The 21,035-nt window shown below is 39.9% G+C and overlaps 1 protein-coding gene across 9 annotated transcripts in view; it reads right to left on the bottom strand.

The window, feature by feature from the left end:
• Positions 1-21,035, bottom strand: part of znf609a (zinc finger protein 609a) — a 134,571-nt gene that overhangs the window by 45,392 nt on the left and 68,144 nt on the right. The window contains exon 1 of one of the 9 annotated variants that reach the window (XM_079604659.1): positions 14,920-15,054. The exons of the other annotated variants lie outside the window; for them this stretch is intronic. The gene's annotated coding sequence lies outside the window, so the exon portion shown is untranslated. Of the gene's footprint in view, positions 1-14,919; positions 15,055-21,035 lie in introns of those variants that run through there. 9 annotated transcript variants of the gene reach the window in all.

The raw sequence follows: 21,035 nt of genomic DNA, 5'->3' as shown, positions 1-21,035 counted from the left end.
TTTTATGCCAAAAATCATGAGGATATTAAGATCATGTTCCATGAAGATATTTAGTAAATGTCCTACCGTAAATATATAAAACATGTATTTGTGTGAGTGAATGCAGCACAATCGTGAACATAAATGCACAACTTTAAAGGAGATTTTCTCAATGTTTACATTTTTTTGCATCAGATTCCAGATTTTCAATATTCATATCTCGACCAAATATTGTCATATCATAAACCACACATCAATGGAAAGCTTATTTATTCAGCTTTATTAATTAGACACTGCATTTAATTTGCACACTTTAAACAATTCACGAGCTGTTTTTCCCCAAATCGGAAAGGCAACACTATTTCCTCTGTACACGCATCCGAGCACTTAAACAGGCTTGCGTAGACTGAATCCGGTAATATCTCTAAGGTCATAAAACAAATGGGGCTCTAACTGCCCGGGCCTATAATTAGAGAGCAGGGGTGACTAAAAATCTGATTCATGGAAACCAAAAACTGCCTGTAATTTGAGTTCGAGTGTCCTCTGGAAGCTGCTCCGCTGGCCACATTTGAGGCACTAAATTGGTACGCAGAGAGATGTTAACCATTGGTCTGACCACTGGGGGCGACGGGAACGAAAGCACATTTATGAAACCATATCATGAGCAAGTGCCCAGGACGAGCATCTCGTAAAACATCATCCGGAGACTTAAACCGATAATAAAAACAAGCATTAAACTGGATTAGGGATGTACGACATATCGGCCACCATATCGGTATCGACCGATATTGATTATCAATGTTATCGGCCCAATAAAAAAAATTTGGCCGATATGTTAAAGCCGATAAATATTGGATTATTTCCTTCAATTGAGACACTTTAGATGCGCACTGTTCAACATGATGGTTTTGAATAGCTTGAAATATGATTGGAATCACTTTAAAAAAATGCATGAGTCTATCATATCAGCTACATACAATTATAATGAAAACATTTGTGTTTTAGGGACATGGATTTTAATGGTGAGACTTTTGTTTTTTTTAGCCAGTCTCTCAAAAATTGAAAAAAAAAAAAATTGGATTTAGATTTATTGGCCAATATATCGGTTATCGGCTTTTAAATATAAATATCGGTTCGGTATCGGCCAAAATTTTCATATCGTTCCATCCCTAAACTGGATGCTGATTGGTCAAAATCATCCACAGACACGCCTTCCATCAGATTAACATTTTAACTCTATAAAGCCTAACGTATCATATTGGATATGCAAATTTCTACTAAATGATCAACATGATCAAAACTTTGCTGACACACACAATCTCCTCCTGTCGTTTGAGTGATAGTTATATGCATTTCATGTATGTATTCACTATACTGTTATAAAGATCTCATTGATTTAAGAGAGAATATCTCAAGAATTTCATCTTTTTGTCGATGTAAATATCCGCATCTGCACCAAATTGCATATTTTTCCTCAGTTTGCTTCTGTGAATAAAATGTAGCTGTTTTTTCCTTCATATTTTCACTGTATCAGAGCATGTATCAAATATGATATTAAAAAAACATGCATTTAGATTTTTAAGGTTCAATAAACTATTCCATTTCAAACATTTTGATTTTTTAAAGCATTTTTACCATATTTCAGGTTTAAAGGCTAAAAAAACCCAAAGAGAATCCTTGAGGGGAAACAAAAATATGAGCAAAGGAAACATTTGTGAACCAAAACAGCATCTTCAAATGATGAGAATGCCTTGAACCACAAAAAGAAAAAAAAGTGCAAAAGAGCAAAGAGAGGAAAAACACACAACAACAAACGACAGCCACCGCATTAGCAGTGCCATCTAGTACACAGACTTCCCCCGCCTTCATAACCCACATTCAGAAGAGCTTCAAAACAGACTCGGGTCTCATTAAAGCCGGAGACTTTCTCAACATACATACACACGCCTGCCTGTCCTACAGAGCCACATTTATATTGTTTTCCAGTTGTTCAACATCGAGGAAGCCAAGCAAACTCACATACCAGTCGTTCTTAAAGGGCTTGATCACCTTTTTGAACACCATCATGTTACAACAAACCCATATAACTTTATATATTCTGCTGCATATCACAAAAGATGATATTTTGAAGAATGTTTCCGCTGTTTTATACAATGAAAGACCAAAACAACACCAGACCTCGTTGATTTACATTGTATGGACTATGGACAAAAACTAGAAATGCACCGATATGAAAATTTTGGCCGATACCGATAATTCTTCATATTTGAAAGCCGATAACCGATATATCGGCCGATACATCTAAATCACAATTTTTATATAGAACAAGCATGATTACAAAAACAAAAGTCTCATCATTTAAAGCCACGTCCCAAGCACACAATTATGATGTTCTCATTATAATTTTGCAAAGCTTATATAACATCGCGATACACGTTGCACTTTACTGTATTTTCCTTTTTTGAAGTATTACAATCATATTTCAAGCAATTCATATTTTAAGCAAACCGTGCACATCTGAAGTGTCTCAGCTGAAGGAAATATCCACTATTTATAGGCTTTTATATATCGGCCAAATTTTCTTATCATAACGATAATATTACAAATTTACATATATCGGCCGATACCGATATGGTGGCCGATATATGTAAATTTGTAATATTATCGTTCGGTTAATCGACTTGTGACAACACCGGTAATATCGGTTTCATCGGGTGGGAGGAGCGATGTAAAAAAAAAAAAAGAATAATAAAAAAATATGAATAAAACTAAATAAAAAAAAATTAAATAACACTCCAGGTCTCCGCAGCAGTCACGTAACTGAAAACTATGAAAGCCGTGTGACCGGCCAACCGCTTAAAAATACAGAATACACTTCTAATACAGTATTTATTCAGTTTCATTAATAAAGTTTGAGTACTCAGTGTCTCAGCTGAAGGAAATAATCCACTTATCGGCTTTTATATATCGGCCAAATTTTCTTATCATAACGATAATATTACAAATTTACATATATCGGCCGATACCGATATGGTGGCCGATATATGTAAATTTGTAATATTATCGTTCGGTTAATCGACTTGTGACAACACCGGTAATATCGGTTTCATCGGGTGGGAGGAGCGATGTAAAAAAAAAAAAAGAATAATAAAAAAATATGAATAAAACTAAATAAAAAAAAATTAAATAACACTCCAGGTCTCCGCAGCAGTCACGTAACTGAAAACTATGAAAGCCGTGTGACCGGCCAACCGCTTAAAAATACAGAATACACTTCTAATACAGTATTTATTCAGTTTCATTAATAAAGTTTGAGTACTCAGTGTCTCAGCTGAAGGAAATAATCCACTTATCGGCTTTAATATATCGGCCAAAATTTCTTATCACAACGATAATATTAAAAATGAACATATATCGGCCGATACCGATATATTGTGCATCCTAAAAGAAAATGTGAAATTTGATAAAATAGCATCTTTTGTGTTCTGCAGGAGATATAAAGCCATTCAGATTCGCTTCTGACACATCAGCCCAATATTGGAGTCGAGAAGAAACCCAAGTAAACACAACAGTGAACTTCACAAAATCAACCAGTCTTTGGCTCCCTTTACATGTACAGATATCAAACGAACAAATACCCCGATGTGAGATGGAGAATTTCCCCGCCTGACATCTCCTGGTAACAGCATCCCTGTGGATTTCTTGTTATCTTCCTGTCAGGGTGAAGAGCAGCACTAGCCACTCCGCGCGCTTCTCTCGCTTTCTCATGACAGAAGCCTGGCTGTTGACTCGTTATGAGCGCGCGCGTGGGGTTTGACAAACTGACAGGTGAGCAGGACTGAGCAGGAAGAGGCCGTCTGAGCCTTTTAGCCGTGTTTACCGCAGAAACCTCGTTACCACACCTCAGCAACAGCAGAAGCACACGGCTAGCTCTGCAGACAGACTGCGTTACATGCACAGCTAATTTGGTTCAACTGGCCACACGAGCAGAACGCCGCGTAGGCAGAATATCAATTTTGGAGAAGCTTGACGCTCCGCATCGATGAAAACACAGAGGGGGGAAAGGTTCAGACCACAAACAATGACACCAAGAGACATTCAATACCTCCTATGCGTCGAAGCAAGCGTTACGATTGGCTCCTAAAAGACGGAGCCTGTTGCCAATCAGATTCGGTTGATTGAGTGGGAGGAAGGCCAAGTGGAGCCCTGTGGGAAACGGGATGAATTGCAAGGAGTTTCCCTTTATCCGACGGCCCTTAGCAACAGCCTCTCGGTGAGAAATCACCTGTTGCTAAGAGAATGAGAGATGCACATCCTAGCAACAACCCGTAGGAGCGACTCTCTCTTTCCTGGAGGAAGAGCGAGAACACACACACACACACACACACGCAATAATGAGCGCTGAGAAAAAGAAAACAAACAGTCTGAAGGCGTCAAATGCAATGTGCCGGAAACAGAAAGCTCAGTATGCATCGTTTTCACACGAGCAATCTATTTACCTGTACGACGCCTTTATCCGTCTCACCGTTGCGAGATAAACGCGTGTGCATGCATTGCTGTGAATGTGAAAGCGTGTGTGAGCATGTGTGTGTGAGTGTGTGTGTGTGTGCTGAGCAACCGAAAGAGAGAGTCTTGGAAAGGAAGCAAGGAGTGGAAACCTCAACAACACCTGTGTGCAGTTGCTAGCAACCAATAGTGTGTGTTTTCTGTGTGTCAGCAGACGCTCGAGGCTAAATATGGAGACTTGCCGATGGTGAGAAAAAAACTAAACCGACTGTAACATTACAGTTACACTACAACCGATGCTACTACACAAACAAGCAGATACGAGATTAATGTACAGTAGTCAACATTTGAAGTGGATCAAAACCTTTCAGCAAAGTTATACATGAGTTTTGAACAACACCCGTTCTGGTTTGATTCACTTCAAATGTTGACTACTGTATTAAACACTTGGTATAAAGCTACACTCTAAAACATGATGGGTTGTTTCAACCCAATTTTGGGTCAAATATGGACAAACCCCAAACGTTGGGTTAAAAATGTAATTTAAAAATGTAACCCAACGGCTGGGTTTGTCCATATTTGACCCAAAATTGGGTTGAAACAACCCATCATGTTTTAGAATGTGCAGTTGTATTGTACTATTAGCCTATTTATTAATGTTGCTATTTGTTTTTAAATATATTGGTAACACTTTACAATAAGGTTAATTTATTAAACATTAGTTAATGTATTAACTAACATGAACTAGCAATGAGTAATACATTTGTTACAGTATTTATTAATCTTTGTTAATGTTAGTTAATAGAAATAAAGCTGTTCATTGTTTGTTCATGTTAGTTCACAGTGCATTAACTAATATTAACAAGATTTTAAAGGGGGGGTACAATGGTGTTTCATGTATTCAGAGTTGTTTACAGTGTTAAAGAGATGGATTCTCATGCTAATAATGGCCAAAGTTTGAAAAGTTATTTTGAACGAATAACAGAATTTCTGTGCTGAAAATCATACTTCCGGGTTGCAACTGGGTTCGGCTGTTTTTTTTTCTATCGTAGATCTAATGACGTAGACCAGAGTGGAACTCCTTATATGAGCATTGCTCTCGGAAAAGCGCGTTCACGCACACGTCGACCAGAGGAGAGAAAGACCGCGCTCATCGACGCATAGACATCATATATCTCTATATAATATCTATGCATCGACGCGCTACTACCGGAAATCATCATCAGCAGCGCTAAATAGGAATGGTTGATGTCAAGAATGTCTCCAAAAAAGTGTGTTTTGGGATGTGAGGGAAAGTTTACCTTGTTCAGCTTCCCAAAGAACCCAGTGTTACTGGAACAGTGGATGCAGTTTGTATTTCCGGGACAGCAAAGGAGTGTGGCAAGTGCGGTTTTGTGTTCTGGTCATTTCAGTGACGAATGTTTTATTAACAAGACCCAGGTCGTCGCTGGATTTGCAAACCAAATACTATATATATATAGTAATATGGCATATCGCACCACGATCGATAATAAGCAAACCTTCCCGGGCGCTCCCGCTTGACTCTATAGCTCCGCCCACGCCCAGAATCAAGGACCTCGGCTTTTTCCGGTTAGAATCGGAAAGCTGTATTTTTATTTTATAAATATGATGAAACTAAAGACTTTTTGGAGATATGAAGGACGCACTATTACTCTATAGGTACTCAAGATTAACATGAGATTGACTGAAACTAAGTATTTTACCCCCCCTTTAATAAAGTATTAGTAAATGTGGAAATGAACATTAACAAAGATTAATAAATGCTGTATAAGTGCAGTTCATTATTAGTTCATGTTAATTAATGTAGTTAACTAATGAACCTTATTGTAAAGTGTTACCAATATATTATATAGCAAGAATGTTGAAAACAATCATTTACTATTTTACTAAGTAACACTTGACTAGAGATGTAAATTGACGTGCTGCTCGCTTTCACAAACAGTGCAGATAAAGATTAAGGGCTTTTCACATTAAAACTGCACCTCCAGGCTGTCGAGTTGAAAGTTGTGTTTTACAACCGCATCTGGGCTGTTAAAACAAGAAATCAAAGCACAGCAGAACCAAGCACAGTCACCACAAAAACACGGCTAAAATTATTAGTAAACCCACCATTTTAAGTTAAAGTGTGTATGTCAGGTTAAATTTTTTTTTTAGATATATTAAATAAGGTTTAGATGTCTGAGTGAAAATGTAATTATCATTAAAATTATTACTGTAACTGCCCTACAATAAGCTTTATAGCCATTTCTGTCAAGATCATATTTTTAAAACGCAGCTGAGCTGTGACGTCATACAAGGGAGACGTGCCAACAAAGTTCTATTCAAGTATGGAGAGTTTTGAGTCTGAGGAGATGCAAAATCCCCCTCAAACCTATACGATGGCCCACAGCCATACAATTTTGAGCCTCCCAGGCGGGAGACAGATGAGAAGCCAAACAGAAATGTAAATAATTCATATCGAAGAAACATAAATATCTGGAGTGAAGAAGAACCAGTGGAGAGTTGGTCAGGTGTCTGGTAAGTATAGGCGTAACGGTATGTATTCGTATTGAACCGAAACGGTACGGGTGTCACGGTTCAGTGCATGAATATACACGGAGAATACACAGTATAAAAAAAAAAAATTTAACTCGCGTGCAAATTAATTAATGCGGAACTACTGTTAGATACGCGGGTTATTTAGGGACACCTAATCTGTAGCTCCGCCTTAGCTCTGAAGCTCCGTTACTATAATAAACAGGCTGCGATCGATGTCAATATTGCAATGCTGGAATATGTTGGTTGGTGTGTGTGTGTGTGTGTGTGTGTGTGAGAGAGAGAGGGAGAGGGAGAGAGAGAGAGAGAGAGAGAGGGGCGAGGGGCGCGGGCGGGCGAGATCGACTGCTTTACTACAGTAGCATACACTGACCGTAGGCACCGCATCAGCTGCCAGTCTCACTCGGGTTTTAAATCCCATTTTATAACTCATGAGATCTCCAACCGCGTAGTCCTTCTCAGTGAAATGGGCGCTGCAAATGACCGAAGTCTTGGATACGGAAGCAGCACTGAAGTCGGCGCGTTTGGTCCGAACAAAGTTGACCCAGGCACGGAACACAGTGGACTCTGTGAGCGGTTTTAACGGTGTTTTTGCACCCAGCACAAACGCAGTAATTCACCATCGTGAAAATACGCCTGCGTATACTAACGACCTAACTTAAATAACTAACTAAATAACTAAATAAATGTCCTAATCACTAATTCTCTCGCTCTATCACTCGTGCAATTATCAACACAGCTCAGCGAGCTGGCGAGACGTCTCCCTCAAATGACGTCAAACGATTCGTTTGGAATGAGGAGCAGTTTTAAGGGAGGACTGAAAATAACGAACTTTTTCATCTTATATTCTGCCTTTAGGAATCGAAAAACATACAAAACAATACATCAACTTGTCAAACGTGTATTTCCCCTCACTATTTTGTGTTAATCAAAATTAAAAATTTAACCTGACATACACACTTTAACTGACCCATCCAACCAACAAATGGCTCAATAGTCAACACAAGAGCGAGGTAAAATCATCAAGACATGGATGGACTAGTTCCTAAATCTGATCTACTGAAGAGAAACACTGATAGAAACCACAACAGAGTAGAAGTGAAAAATCGAAGAGATGATTAGCATTTAATCTTGGTGTCAACTCATATTTTCTTGTATCGTGTTCACAATCAGATGTCGTCCTAGTATGCTTCTCAACTTTATTGCATTACCGGCAGTCACAGACGCTCCAATTCTCAGTGAACTTGAATGCTTTTCAGTCAAAGCACTGTCAGTATCGTTACGTCTCCCCTTAGTCTAGGGATAAAATAGGGAACGACGAACAAACAGTGGAGAGACTGAGGATCTCCAGCTCTCCGGTCCCAGATTCACAAAATAACCAAACAAGTTTCAATTTGAAATGCCTTTTATTGATACACTTTAGCAGGAGTTAGAAAATAAAAAGAATATGAAGTAAAAGGAACACATTACCAAATACATCCCAAAACAAAAGTATTACCTCGGGAGGAGGGCTCAATTCAAAAGAAAACCAAAACCTCTACATAAAAGGGGATCAAAATATACTGTCCTTAGCCTTAAAAAAATCAATTTTCGCCATATTTTTTTTAATTAAAATGTCACATAAAGGCCAGGAATGATTTATTAACAAATCCCTCTGAGCATATCTTCAGAATACTGCTAAGTGTGTAACTGGAGAGTTTGGTGTACATCGGCTGAGATGTTTCTACTGGAGAATGACAAAAAACTCATTTTGAGAAAAAGGCATTTAGATTTGTAATGTAAAAATTCATACTTTTTTAGTGGAAACAACTATTTACTGACACAATATCTCATCAAATCATTAGCAACAACAATACAAACCACCTAAATCACATCAAAACTTATAAACACAGCATTTATGGCCTTTAACTGAGCAGAAAAACAGTCAAAAACACACATCTGAATGTCAGAGCGCGTCACGTGATGCTTCTGAACCAATCACGGTGTCAGACATTGACATCAGCCAATGATATTTCGCTTTTAGAGTTAAATGCCCATTGTACTTTCACGATTGGTTGCTGATTAAAAGGAAATGACCATATTTGGATCCGACAGCATTGTACAGGAGAGAGAGAGCTTTCCAGCGGTGTGTGTGATTAAAGGAAGCAGAGAGAGATCGCGGATCATAATGATTTATAACGACAACTTTTGTTGAATTTCGGAGAAATCTACAGACGCAAATAAACAAAGTTAGTAAAATAAAGACCTAAATGTGTATTTCTGACTTTTTTTCACCACAAGTCTGAAAGACGACATGTTATTGAAGACAAATAGCCCAAAATCTCAAAATTGACCAGTGAAAAACTGAACATAAAATTACAAATTTAAGAGTCACGTTAGGATCCACACATTGTGACCACACACACACACACCAAAGAGCGGACACGGAGTAAAAATGTATTATTAAAACAGAACAACGCAAAACACAGCACTCATATTGCTTTTTCTCTGCTTTTGCCCCAGTTTCTAAAAGATGGATCAGCGCCAGTTCACATCTGGGGTGCTCTTACTCTTCATGCGTGAAGACAGACAATCCGAGAGGAGAAAACAAGTGGAAGGGGGAATGGGGGTGTTGGGGAAGATGTGTTTGTGTGGCCAGAAGAAGAAGAAAAACAGCCAAGTACCGCTCTGAGTAATCTGACCTCGACGTAAGCAAGAGCCGAGAGGAAAATCTCCCCTACAGACAGCATAACAATCAAGATAGTGTTTCCTGCGTGGGAAAAAGAAGAAGAAAAAAACGAGTTCTTGAAGCATACCAGTATTCAGGACAAAACAACCTGCATTAAGCCAGATGGTAAAAGATCCGTCTGCCCAGAAAGAGCAAGAGAGACCTCAGATCGCCTGATGATAACCACACAAGCTTTAACGGATGGCTTAGCATCTATTGATTCCATAAGGAAGTGCACGATAAGCTGTCTGGAACTAAATGCGATTCAAAGTGAAGGCTAACAAACAACTCTAAGTAAATGCACATTAAACAGTGCGTCTACACACTCCATCTCGGCCAATCGGCCACGATACGCTCAGCTTCAGAGCAAGACCCGGTGAAGCTTACTTTCAAGAAAAGAAGGTGGACTTCATTTCATCTTATACTACAGGGCCGTTGAATGCTTGAATCTGATTGGTTGACGAACGTTCTACGGTGTGCAATTATTTTCAGGGAACCGCACGGCTAAAGTAGTTCCGGCAGGTCTTAACCGCATCACAGCTCCATATCACTGCGCGTAGTTCACTGTAATAACGGAAGATAGGATACAATTCATAACAAGAAAAACTGCAGCCGCATGCGCTCGATCTGCGATGTTCAATGTCTAACTTCACAATCAATGGAAACATGCAGTTTAATTTTAATACATAAAGTATATGTAAGGAATAATTGACGACAGGCCGTTGAATTATTATAAAAATAATGCACACCCGAGGTGGTAATGCGGTCACGACGCGAAGCGGAGTGGCCGTTACACCTCGGGTGTGCATTATTTTTATAATAATTCAACGGCCTGGAGTCAATTATTCCGCTTATACTACAGTTACCACACCTCGAAATATTGTTCAGATGATGTATTTCAAGACGTTTGTAAAGTTTTTGTCATTAAAACGCTCTTGTATGGAGGACTAATTCCTTGCGCATCTAAACCCATGCTCCGTTGCTAATTCCAAAACGTCATTTTAGAGTTAGTAACGGAGGTCTGAGCCGCTGATAGCAGAGTAATGCTGGACACACTTAACGACTAGAAACATTCTCTGACTGTGAATGCAGCAGATTTTAAACACCACTGTGAACATAGACTGAACGCGCTGAAAACGCGTGCATGATTAGTCATGACTCATAAGTATCAAATTACATTCATAACCGGCCTTGTGCCTCAATATTATTTATTTATTAATTCAATTCGTTTTAATTAATTCGTTCATTCTTTTTTTCTATTAGTGACAGTAGACTAGAAGACTAATAAATGAAACACAAAGCCCTTTTAACAAGTATAGGCCTATCAATTTTATTTATTTGTTATATTATCTTCAATAATTACGAAAACCCGTGCAACAGGACTATCAATTTATTTAAATATTCAGTTTAATTTTTTATTGATTATATAGGACATTGAAAATTGCAGATCAAGCGCAGGGGTTGCAGTTTCTCTTGTTATGAATTGTATCCTATTGTCCGTTTTTACAGTGAACTACGCGAAGTCATATGGAACTGTAATGAGGTCAAGACCTGCCTGGAACTACTTTAGCCGTGCGGTTCCCTGAATATAATTGCACACCTCAGAACGTTCGTCAACCAATCAGATTCAAGCATTCAACGGCCCTGTAGTATAAAGTCCTATATATAATCAATAGAAAATTAAACTGAATATTTAATTAAATTGATAGTCCTGCTGCACGGGTTTTCGTAATTATTGCAGATAATATAACAATTAAATAGTTATTGATTGGCCTATACTTGTTAAACGAGCTTTGTGTTTCATTTATTAGGCTAGTCTGTCCAGATTGTAAAAATTAGCTATCATTAATTTTTTCAAGCTACCTGAAATAAAACTAAACCTTTGTTTAACTAAACCAATCCAGCGAGGTTGCAAACCTAGAGCCCGCTAAGTCTATGGGTTTCCGGAGATTGCGTGTGCAGTTTGTACAGCAGTAATGGATCTGAGGTGCTACATAAAGCCCAGGTAGCAATGAACATCTCTGCAATATTCCCTGTGTGGAGGTCACGATCTCACACTCAGACAGTTTCCACCACTGAGACCACTGAGCTCTGGTATCTAAAAGTTTGTTTTGCAGCATGTAAGCTGTAGGCGTAAGTGGAATGAGTCAGAAAATAAGAAAAACACTTCAAGTTCAAATCGCTTATGAACCCCCCCACTACACATTAGTCACAACAAAACCAGTTCACGTCCAGATTTGCTGAAGAAAAAACTTGTAGGCAACAAAACAAAAAGTTCAATCTGCACGATGGAAACTACTGGACCACCCCCAGGTTTCTCTCCCAACCAAGTCCTGCCCACACGACCTCAGGTTATTCCACACAAGCAGAGCTGATTACAATAATAACCCACACTCAAGGTCACCAGCAGCGGGGGGTGGAAGAGGGGCAGGCTGGGTCAAGAGAGAGCCGATGTAGATAAGCAGACCTGAGGGACTGAGGAGAAGAAACAGCTCTTGGAGTTTGGCAATGTGGACTGAACGGGGAACCGGTGTTCGCTTCAGAACGATCCAGAGGAGATTAAGGCCCTGTTTACACGAGAACGCTCGCGGGTGAACGCGTAAAAATATTTTATCGGATGTGCCTTTCGTTTACACGGCGTTGGCGTTTTTGGAGCTTAAAAATGCAAAAAAGTGAAACCACCCTCCAGAGTGGAGATCTTAAAAACGCTCCACCGTCGCGTTCCCGTCTAAAGCGTAAAAACGGTAAAAACGCAAAAGTCTGCTAGACAGTGAAGGCGTCGCGTACGTGTTTACGTCACAGGCATGCGCCAGTACAGGAAAATAACACAACATTATCAAACTAAAATATAGCATTAATTTTGTTGACAAAAAAAGAATAAAAATCTGTCATTTTTGAGCGACACGCGAAGAGCGCCGAGGGTTAAAGCAGCGGCTTTACCGTATTAAACATGACAAACTGTGTCAGTGTCTCTTTCTCTTTCAGTGCTCCACATCGCCACCTAGCCGCCTGGAGTGCACACTACATCCAATCTCACACACTTTTGCGTCACAGTATGCACACAGATTTCCCCCCAATAACGCTCATCTAAACGCAGAATAAAAAGTGATAACGCAACGCCACTTTTGCGTTTTCTCTTCAGATCGTTCCCATGTAAACATAGCCTAACTTGTCTCAATGTTGGATAATATCCCAGGACATGCCAACAATCAAAAACTGATTTTGGATTTAATCTCATTTATAATCCTATTCGTCAATGACCAATGATCTTTAATGAACATTTTAATTCTAAATGAATGGCCAGAGCAATATTTTGCATCTCGGGTTAGACATTACGGACATTATCTAATGCCTACAAGGGTGGTAGAGCTGTGCAATTAATAGTAATATATTATTATGATGATTTACGATCTTTACGATAATGATCAATTATTCGATTTTGGCTTTAAAAAAATTATAAAAAATAAAAAATAAAAAAAAGCACAAACTTAACATCCAAATCGGCCAAATAAGTGAGTGTTGCAGAATGCAGTCTGTACGGTTGCTAAACTGCGGGATGGGTCTGATATTACACAGTGTTATGAAAAGCGAATTAAGCCGTAAAAAAGACACTGTGTGCGAGGCCCGAGTCGGAGCCGAATGCGGATAAGCAAATGGGCTTCGGATAAATGCATTTTTGGAGAGTATTCACGTAAACCGTGGGATATGTCTTAAGTAAACGCTCACAATTGAGGAAGAAAATGTGTAACAGAATATTGGATCCATGCATTAGATCACTGATCTTAAGTAGCTTTGATAAGGATTAATCTCTATTTAATGTTTACTGTAAAACTCAGTGTTATATTCAATGTTATTTTATGTTTGATTATTACATTTTTTGTTGTTGTAGGCTATTACTAATCTGAATATCAATCTAAAACTTTACACAATGTTTATTTAATTTGTATTCATTCTCTTGTAGTTATTAGTCCATTTTGTTTGGAATTTTTATGCATCAATTATTGTGACATTTGACTGTATTTAAAAATGAATCATATTGTGAAATAAGACTTTGGTCATATCGCCCACAAATACTTGTTTTAAACAATCAAGATTTCAATATTGACCAAAAATAATTATGATTTTTGCTATAATAGGTAGCCATCTTCTAAGGATGCATCCTAACTGAAATGTAAAATCATAAGTAACTGATCTGGAACACAGAAATAGGCAGAAATTCAGTGTTCATGTAAACTGCATGAGAAATCTGACTAACAACTGGTTCCAATAGCGCTTTATGTTAGCATTTTGATAAGCTAACTGGGGAATACTTGATAAAAGGCTGTACAAATAACATCTAACATATGTTAGATGTTATTTTTTTGTCCTGAGATTTGTACAAAAAAAAAAAAAAATTTGTACTGGGACAAAAAAAAATTTTTTTTGTCCCAGTACAAAAAAAAAATGTTCTGCTAAACAGTATGCTGGTCTGCTTTTGTTTTGACTGCATGCACATGCCTCTTTTTGTCAGCAGCGATAAACGGGCACTAAATTACATTCATTCCAGCTGTTGCCGGATATCTGCTAATCAGGAGAACTGAGACGGCACAAGGTTAACAGCAGCGACCTGCATCCAAAGCCTAAGGCATCCGACTGTAACAAACAACCCTGAACTCAACAGCTTGAATGTTGGCACACATTGAGTTTATCCATGAAGAGGACAGGGGATGATAGCAGATTACGATTAAGCTAACTCTGCTATGTTCTGAAATGCAGGCGAAACAATGGTGGAATCAGGAAATCCATGCATGATGCTAAAAAAGGAAACATTAGTCAAACAACATTAAAATAAGAAACAGATTTAGGGGTCATACAGATAACCTATCCATAAAAGCAAGCTGCTAATGATACAAAAAAAAAAAAAAACGGTAACGGTGAAAACGCATGCTTTGTCTTCTAAAGTTCAGAGTAAAGAATGAAAATGATTCATGGTTACACAATTAATTACCAGTACTTGGGAGTAAAATTTGGCTGGAAGGCAAAGGGGAATAAAAAGTGACCGAACAAGAGAGGCCAAGTCATGCAAGGCGGAGTTGACCCTTAGACCGTGATACTATTTCCGCCCCACCACAAATCTCAGCTGCCAGACCTTACATAACACACAAACCTGTCTTTAACAACCACAAGCTTACCTCTCAATCGGCTTGAGAACCACAGACTTCAAAACACAACCTCCCTGTTTTTCTCTCCGCTCACATTCTCGATTTACTTCACCTTCCTCCTTTCTCCCACCTACTCAAACCGCTCTCTCTAAAGGATCCCTGAGTAACTGACACCGCTCTTGAATTTTGAGAGCCGCGGCACAAGGACAACGCTTGTTCGCCCAACAGCAGGAGGAGTGAAGGGGGGGGAAAGCTCCCTGGGTGCTTTTGACTTGGCAAGGCTTGGAGAAGCTCTTCAGGCAGAGTTTATCTGCCGGGCTCTGGCAGTCAGCCGGCACTGCTGGTGTGCGTTGGGCTACAGGGAGGTTGAACACTGCATCCTCAGTCAGCGACGGACCTGTCACTTACAGTGAGCCATCTGCAGGGATTTAGAGAGAGAAATGGAGGAGGAGAGAGCACCAACTATTTATAGCCTCTGAGAGGCTTCCTGTTACTGTTCAGCAAGGCAGGGAAGGAGGGGCAAACTCCCAGAGAGGGAGTGTGAGGCATAGAAGGGTAATGAGGAATAGAAAGAGACTTATCCCTGCGCTTTCATCCACACAGGAAAACATGACTACCCATCATCAGTCAGCGAATAACACCAAATAACATAAGCCGGTAGCAACAAGCTCCTTTATTGATAATACACTTACAAATATAACGATGGGTCTTCTTTAACTAAAGCAATTTATTGTAGGCAACTACGGGTCTTGGATCAGGACTATGGATGGAATGGAACAGAAACGTCAACTATTTTCTTAGAAAAAGCAATTAAATTTTTCAATATATAAAATTTTAAATCTTAATATATCAACAAAATTTCAAACAACATCCAATGACCCATTCTCAACAAAGCTACTTGAGAAAAATAAACATGCTTCTACCACAGACTTTAATGCATATCCAAATTCAGAGAGACGACTATAATTACACACACATTTGCCACTGAAGCCCTGCTCAAAACCTTTCGTGAATCTGACACTGGCTAATGCTTTGCATGCACTCAAATGTTTGCATACAGAGGAGTTAAGTGAGGTTTAAGGACAGACCCTGAGCAAACTGTGCTCAGAGGAACATAAAGAGAGAGAAAGTAAGAGGGAGAATAATGGCGCTTCTTATGCTGGACAAGCGACGATCCTTACAATCATCATTACGTAAATCCTAGCAGCCCATCAAGTCCAAGAATGTTTTCTACGTTATGAGTGACGGGTAACAAGATGCATGAAGAGGAACTGGGAGTGAGGACATGGCTGATTAAAGATAAGCATTTGTGTGTGGTTTCACCAATCCATGAGTATCCTTCAGCAAAGCTCTCCGGTGGATGCCGTCAACAACAGCCTTCTTGAGTAGACCGTGCCCGCAATGCTCTTGGGTATCCACAATATGGACTCTAAAATGAGAAACACTCTCGCCTTTCTCAGTGAGAAGCCTCCGTTTGATGACCTTGTTAGTTCAAGCACTTAATCCGCTAATGCCCAGATAAAACTAAATGAGAGAGGACGGGAGGTTGGAAGGTGGAGGCAGAAAGGGGTGAGAAGGAAAGTGGAGTAGGAGGGGAAAGAGAAGTTATGGCAATGGCTAACACTGCAGAGCTAGCCACCCACTTGAGCCAAGATTCAACAGCCAATGGAATAATGGGAAGATGTTGCATCCACTTAGTGTTGTCACGGTACCAAAATTTCAGTATTCGGTACCAATACCCGTGAAAATCCACGGTTCTCGGTACCAAAGCTTAATTTAGATTAAATTTGCATATATTAAAGTGTATATCCATTTGTTAGATAACATTAGATAAAATTACCTAACAATAAACTGAAGCAATTATTCTCCTTGGGGTAATTTAAAAATGTAGCCTACTAATACATTTTTAAAATCTAAAGTTTTATCTGTTCATGAACAATCAAGTGTTTGTATTAAATAACATTCACAAACATACATTAATGTTGTAAAAATATATTGTTCACTCAATGTGTTGATGTTAGATAAGGCATTAAGTAATGTTAATGAATGGTATTGTAGTGTTACCAACTAAACAGGAGATAAAACGTGTTTTATTTGACTTGACTGTCCTTTTATTTGATCCAAAACTGCGTTCATATTTAATTTTAAAAGGCCTTTTAAACTAGATACAACCGCACACGATACCACTTAAGGGGCCGTTCACATATCGTGTTTTAAACACGTGCAAATTCGTTATTTCAAATGTAGGCGCGCGGCTTATAATAGAAGCATCTCAACGGGTCATGTGACAAAAACCAGCGGCCTCTCCGTAACAACATGGAAAGCTCGGCCGAACAGCGGATCATAGCTGTACAGGGCGGCTTTTTATTCCTCATCTCAATGAATATATCTAGTAGTAAAGCTAATGCAAGGGCTAGAAATCAATTCATTCTTTGATGATACTTCCTCGTCATCATGGAGCGCAGTTTGCACCGCTTTCTCCTTTCCACAAGCGCGTGCTTTCCCATTGCGTCTGCCGTTGCTATGCAACCATGAACAGAGGCGCGCCTGGGAAACGAATTTGCACGCGCAAAAAACGCGCTGTGTGAACGGCTCTTTCCTCCTTTCTGGTCAACAAGTGGATTCAGAGCCACCGCATTAGCAGCGCCGCCGGTCGCCATGTCTCAGTGCGTTTATGAAGAGGACGCAACTGTGCACCGTTCGGACAGCGCGTCAAGAACCGGATTAACCCGATACTTCGGTACCACCGGTACTTAAGAAACGCTGGTACCGTAACCATGAAATTTTTTTAGTACCGAAATACCGGGTCTTTTGACCACACTACACCCACTGAACACTTGCTATCGATTCTAAAAAAAAACTACTGATGGGGTTAACAATAACAAGATGTTTGTAAATTGATCTGACATCCAATGATTGCAAAGGAATTTTAAATGCATGTGTCCCAAGAGGAGATCTCAAGCTTTGCCAAACTCAAGTCAAGAGGTTGTAAATTACCCAGCTCAAGTTGGGATATTCTTGGTTTTCCTAAAAGTCCTGTCGGGTTGAGCTGATAATTGGATAACCATTCCGGAGCCTCTGTTGTTTGACTGTGCTCTGGAATTCTGGTTAAGGTCATAATCACCTGTAAATTCTAGAAGTAAGTAACTCTTGCAGCTTAGCCATGAAACACTGCAATCTGCACGCACCAACTCTCTCGGCTCAGAAGAAAAACCCAATTTCCTTTTGTGAGGCAGATCCTTAAGAGGAAAAGGGGTTTTATCGGAGAACTCGGCAACTCCACCAATTCATCCAGAGCCAAGGGATCAATTTGCAGGGCAGAGAGACTAGAAAATGAGAACCCAGAGTGCCTTCTTGCACTCAGTGAAGAGGTGAACCACAGATTACAGAGAGGGGGAGAGAGAGAGAGAGAGAGAGAAAGAGAGTCTGGCTTGCTTCCAGAACAGACTTTGATGTGGCCTTTCCGAGGCTAAAGGGTCAGTATTTGTTGCAGTTACTTCAAACAAAGTCACACACTGTGCAATGAAAAACAGCTCTTCTTTCTGAGGTTGATTATCATTGTTATTGAAGTTGTTAGCTGGATGCAAACAGTGACCAACAGCTCTGTTTGTTGACCTGAAAAAGTGTTTTCTGTTTGCCTGATTTGAGATGAAGATGCAAACATTTATGATAGTGTTATCGTCATATCACAGGGGTTGCATTTGTGAAGTAGAAAATAGCTGCACAAGGGCATTAGCAAAATGGCCAACAAGAAAAACATCAAATTTTAAATAGACTTTGCTAATAATGGCAGGTCTGTCAGCTGGCAAAGGAATAGTCTGGGAAATTGTCTCTTGTTCAGACATATTTTCACTTGTCATACAACTGTTGCTGGCCAATAACCCTTAAATTTTCCTTGATTTGTGCCATGTTTGAACTCAAGACATGCATGACAAATGAGCCCAGGTACCTTTGGTTGAATTCCTCCCTTTGAGACCATACATAATTTCTCCTAAGGGAGACAATAAATGCTACCTTAACACAAATTCTCACTTAGAGAGAAAGAGGAAACCATAGCACCTGTAAAGTGTACAAAGCTGACGAACCTAAAAAACAAAATCAAGATAAAACAAAGACATCTGAATAAAGTAAACTTTAGCCCCTTCCAGCATTCCTTCCTAAACAAGCATTAGGAGAAAAATTGGAAAGTATCTTCCAGCCCTCAGGCATTTTCATGCTCATTATCCCTCTTCTAACTGCAATGATGCCAGTGCGTGTCAAATAAGATTCTTTAATATATCTTTAATCCACGTGATTAACAAAGAAGAGATACTCTTGCCTGTCACTATAGATGAGGGCTAATAAAATATTCACACCTCGAAGCATTTCTCCCACCGCATAATGAACCGACTTTGAGCCGAATCTGGTGTATGTGTCCAAACATCTTCATTTTTTTTGCCAAGCTGAGATAGGCAGATCTACAGGACTTTGATGAATTGCCTGGATTTATTATTACTGTTCCTCAGGGAAGGGTGCAGTATGAGGACAGTCTCGAATATGAATTACAAGCATGCTGATTCGATCTCAGCGGCAGCCAGAGAGAGACAGCAAGGGCCTGAATACCAATACATGTTTCCTGGATCAGGACAAGGACTTGATTACTGGTGCCTGTCAGAAGGAGTGGAAAAGTCCTTAAGTGTACTCTGGAGGGAAGCCTGCAGGCAAGCACTCCAGGAGTGAGAGAGATGCTTTCAATCAATTCTGACTCTAAGAGAGAGGGGAAAGAGTGCATTTTAAGTAAAAGAGCCAGGAATATGTACTGGCTGAAGACTTCTGAAAACACACTAGGAATTTTAGACATGTTGGGGTTCAGGGCGGCAAAGCAGTTTTGACCTACAGGACCATAAATAAGACAAGTTAATTCAGGTACAAATGATGACAGGTGGCCCATCTTTTAGGGCTCAGCACATTTGCTCTGCCAGGAATGGTAGGGAAATATGATTGTGGTTTTAACCACAGAGCTCTCTGGGCATCTAATAAGGAGTCAAACCAACCGGCAGAGCTTGATGAAACGCAAGAATGTCAAATATGATGTGGGAGGCAGCGCTGCTGGTTTTCCAGAACACATGCCGGGGGAAAGATGTGGGAATACTGCTTTCCTTGCCCAAGTTGGAAGCAACTTTGTGGTGATTTGTGGGGTCAAACTCTCCCCTCTTCTGCCAGGCATGAAACCTTGGCCATGCGCCGTAAACTCTTCTCTGCAGAATTATGAAGACCTAAGGTCATGCATTTGAAACTTTTAAAGGATTTTTATTTATTTTTTCATTATGAGGGCAATTAATTCAGGAGGCAAATAAGGCTGATCCCGATCCAGAAGATGCATGATGTGTGAGGGCCATATGAAACCTGGATTTACAATCGGTTTTAAAAAAAATCAATCACCAATCACAGATAAGACATCTTGAAGCAAGTTACTTAAGGACTGTCTAAACTCCAGATTTTGGCAACGGTGTGGAATTCATTATACAGGTTCTTCTGGTTCAGTTCTGCATAACTGAATTAAGAGCAAAAGCATCCAATGTTTCTTAGTTCACCTCCACTCACCTCAGAAACTCGTCTCTATGTCTGATGGTAACCATAGATACAAATGTCTTGCAGACATTTGATGTAAGGCGCTGATCCATGGCTCCTTTAAGTGTCCATTTGCTGGGGTAACTCTTTGAAGGAGAACAACTTTGAGCAGATACCTGAATTTCCATGCCGCTCCGTGAATAGGGTCCTCTTCACAATAGCTTGATAGAGAGTCTACAGATGGATGGCCGAGCATGTGACAAGGTACCACTGACGGGGCCCGTCTGGCTCGCTGCTTCCAGGAAGCCAGATTCCAGGGCACTAATCCAGAGAGACTCGGAGGCCCAGAAATGCCATCAGGTCCCTTGGCAGAGAACACATGCCCGCTTTGTGTCCCAGCTTGCCGTTGATGAAGGGCTGCAGGAACGCGAGCCCCTACACAGCTCCCCAAGTGGGAACCAAAGCACCCCTTGTTTAATCCTCAGCAAAAAGCCATCGAGTAGGTGGAGTGGAGAAGTTGAGGATTTGTAATAAAGAGACACTGGCTGGGTTGGGGAAAGTGAGGGGAGGTTAACGGCAGAGGTGGACAGTAACAA

The sequence above is a fragment of the Phoxinus phoxinus genome (genome assembly GCF_949152265.1).
Source record: "Phoxinus phoxinus genome assembly, chromosome: 25".
In the NCBI taxonomy this organism is placed as follows: Eukaryota; Metazoa; Chordata; class Actinopteri; order Cypriniformes; family Leuciscidae; genus Phoxinus; species Phoxinus phoxinus.
The sequence above is the reverse complement of the archived record's forward strand: the minus strand, read 5'-3'. Positions and strand labels throughout refer to the sequence as shown.